Genomic DNA, 3,934 nt, shown 5'->3' with positions numbered 1-3,934 from the left:
CTGCCGAAGTTTCTCGTGTTCCACATTAGTAAGATGTGTTTCTGCAGGAATAAAATGCGTGTTTTGTAGTTTTTGGCCCACTGTAGTATTCGCTTCCTCTTCACAGGAGAGGAGATGCCACGAACATTAAGGGAGAGGCAATCTCAGAAGACATAGCTAAAAGTACAAAACATATAGACAAAATACAAGAGCCTACTTCTGGAGGCTATGCCTAGATAGTCATTGATATAAATAAAAATCAGCCTCTGAACGCAAGAGAGAGAGACGTGCCATGAAGCAATTAAGAATAAAGAAAAACACTCATGGTTGAGTCAAATCATGCACATATGAAACATTTTTAAGCTGGATCCATAGAACTGGTACATTCTACAACATTTGGCGCAAAAGCATAACATCCCCAAAAGACCCCCAACAAACCCCAACAACTCCCCCCAAAATATTAGGTCAAATTGGGGGCCACTGAGATTGCAGAAACAAAGGGAGGGAAAAATTCAAAGTGCAGCCGCATCACAAAAAGGAAAAATCTCCATAGCATTCCCAACGACCAAAATCACTCAAACACCACCCCCCCCCCCCCCCCCCTATCCCAAGGCCGGGGGATCACCCGGTGGGAATCAATTCAGCACCAGGGACCCGACCTTCAAAAAATCCCTATTCCCGAAAGAAAAAACTGACAAACTGAAGAGTAGTAAATCACCTGGACCGGATAATATACACCCCAGGGCTCGTGGAGAACTAAAAAATTAAATTTCAAACCTATTTCAATTATTTTGTAACCTATCATTAAAATCAAACTCATCCATTGTACTTGAAGATTGGAAGATGGCCAATGTAAACCCGATATTTAAAAAGGGCTCCAGGGGCGATCCAGGAAACTACAGACCGGTGAGCCTGACTTCAGTGCTGGGAAAAATCGTAGAAACTGTTATGAAGAATAAAATCACAAAACCTTTAAACAAACAGAGTTTTACCCAAGGGAAGTCTTGCCTCACAAATCTCAGAACGCCGTTCTGGGTTGTTCTGTCTGAAATTAAGCCCTCTGTGACAGGCGCAAAAAAAGGGGATGAACTGGCAGAGGTTAGAAAGCTGCGAGCGGTAGTGCCGTTCATCAAGGCCAGGACTGAAGCCTTGACAATTGGCAGTGCTGCTCTCACTGGTGCTAAGTCAAACTGCCCTATGTGTCTGCTCTCTGCTCTGCAGAATCTGCTTCAGGATCGCCCCCTTCCCCTTCTGTTCCCTGCAATACAGGAGGAGAGGTGGGAACAAGAGGGGTGGGATGGATTAGGGAGCAGAGTGGCTGTTCTCTTCTCTGTGTGCCCCAGGCTCACCCACTCCTCTTCCCTGCAAGCTGCCTGGAGGGGAGGGGCTGGATTAGAACATAAGAACATAAGAAAATGCCATACTGGGCCAGACCAAGGGTCCATCAAGCCCAGCATCCTGTTTCCAACAGTGGCCAATCCAGGCCATAAGAACCTGGCAAGTACCCAAAAACTAAGTCTATTCCATGTTACCATTGCTAATGCAGTGGCTATTCTCTAAGTGAACTTAATAGCAGGTAATGGACTTCTCCTCCAAGAACTTATCCAATCCTTTTTTAAACACAGCTATACTAACTGCACTAAGCACATCCTCTGGCAACAAATTCCAGAGTTTAATTGTGCATTGAGTAAAAAAGAACTTTCTCCGATTAGTTTTAAATGTGCCCCATGCTAACTTCATGGAGTGCCCCCTAGTCTTTCTACTATCTGAAAGAGTAAATAACCGATTCACATCTACCCGTTCTAGAACTCTCATGATTTTAAACATCTCTATCATATCCCCCCTCAGTCGTCTCTTCTCCAAGCTGAAAAGTCCTAACCTCTTTAGTCTTTCCTCATAGGGGAGTTGTTCCATTCCCCTTATCATTTCGGTAGCCCTTCTCTGTACCTTCTCCATCGCAATTATATCTTTTTTGAGATGCGGCGACCAGAACTGTACACAGTATTCATGGTGTGGTCTCACCAAGGAGCGATACAGAGGCATTATGATATTTTCCGTTTTATTCACCATTCCCTTTCTAATAATTCCCAACATTCTGTTTGCTTTTTTGACTGCCGCAGCACACTGAACCGACGATTTCAATGTGTTATCCACTATGACGCCTAGATCTCTTTCTTGGGTTGTAGCACCTAATATGGAACCCAACATTGTGTAATTATAGCATGGGTTATTTTTCCCTATATGCATCATCTTGCACTTATCCACATTAAATTTCATCTGCCATTTGGATGCCCAATTTTCCAGTCTCACAAGGTCTTCCTGCAATTTATCACAATCTGCTTGTGATTTAACTACTCTGAACAATTTTGTGTCATATGCAAATTTGATTATCTCACTCATCATATTTCTTTCCAGATCATTTATAAATATATTGAAAAGTAAGGGTCCCAATACAGAACCCTGAGGCACTCCACTGTTCACTCCCTTCCACTGAGAAAATTGTCCATTTAATCCTACTCTCTGTTTCCTGTCTTTTAGCCAGTTTGCAATCCATGAAAGGACATCACCACCTATCCCATGACTTTTTACTTTTCCTCGAAGCCTCTCATGAGGAACTTTGTCAAATGCCTTCTGAAAATCCAAGTATACTATATCTACCGGTTCACCTTTATCCACATGTTTATTAACTCCTTCAAAAAAGTGAAGCAGATTTGTGAGGCAAGACTTGCCTTGGGTAAAGCCATGCTGACTTTGTTCCATTAAACCATGTCTTTCTATATGTTCTGTGATTTTGATGTTTAGATCACTTTCCACTATTTTTCCTGGCACTGAAGTCAGGCTAACCGGTCTGTAGTTTCCCGGATCGCCCCTGGAGCCCTTTTTAAATATTGGGGTTACATTTGCTATCCTCCAGTCTTCAAGTACAATGGATGATTTTAATGATAGGTTACAAATGTTTACTAATAGGTCTGAAATTTCATTTTTTAGTTCCTTCAGAACTCTGGGGTTTATACCATCTGGTCCAGGTGATTTACTACTCTTCAGTTTGTCAATCAGGCCTACCACATCTTCTAGGTTCACCGTGATTTGATTCAGTCCATCTGAATCATTACCCATGAAAACCTTCTCCATTACGGGTACCTCCCCAACATCCTCTTCAGTAAACACCGAAGCAAAGAAATCATTTAATCTTTCCGTGATGGCCTTATCTTCTCTAAGTGCCCCTTTAACCCCTCGATCATCTAACGGTCCAAATGACTCCCTCACAGACTTTCTGCTTCGGATATATTTAAAAAAGTTTTTACTGTGAGTTTTTGCCTCTACAGCCAACTTCTTTTCAAATTCTCTCTTAGCCTGTCTTATCAATGTCTTACATTTAACTTGCCAATGTTTATGCTTTATCCTATTTTCTTCTGTTGGATCCTTCTTCCAATTTTTGAATGAAGATCTTTTGGCTAAAATAGCTTCTTTCACCTCCCCTTTTAACCATGCCGGTAATTGTTTTGCCTGCTTTCCACCTTTCTTAATGTGTGGAATACATCTGGACTGTGCTTCTAGAATGGTATTTTTTTTAACAATGACCATGCCTCTTGGACATTTTTTACTTTTGTAGCTGCTCCTTTCAGTTTTTTTCTAACAATTTTTCTCATTTTATCAAAGAATGGCTGTTCTCTTCTCTGTGTGCTCCAGGCTCACCTCCTCCTCTTCTCTTCCCTGCAGGCTGCCTGGAAAGGAGGGGCTGGATTAGGGAGCAGAGTGGCTGTTCTCTTCTCTGTGTGCCCCAGGCTCACCCATTCCTCTTCTCTTCCTTGCAAACTGCCTGGAGGGGAGGGCTGGGGAAAAACTCCGTTCCCTGCCTCTTGATCTTGAAAAGAAGTACCCGAACTGCATTCCTGGCCGTTGACCACAGGGTGAGCCCTGTTACTACCTAATAAGTTTGTTTTCTTGTAACAGA

This window comes from Rhinatrema bivittatum, chromosome 2 (assembly GCF_901001135.1).
Source record: "Rhinatrema bivittatum chromosome 2, aRhiBiv1.1, whole genome shotgun sequence".
Taxonomy (NCBI): Eukaryota; Metazoa; Chordata; class Amphibia; order Gymnophiona; family Rhinatrematidae; genus Rhinatrema; species Rhinatrema bivittatum.
The sequence above is the reverse complement of the archived record's forward strand: the minus strand, read 5'-3'. Positions refer to the sequence as shown.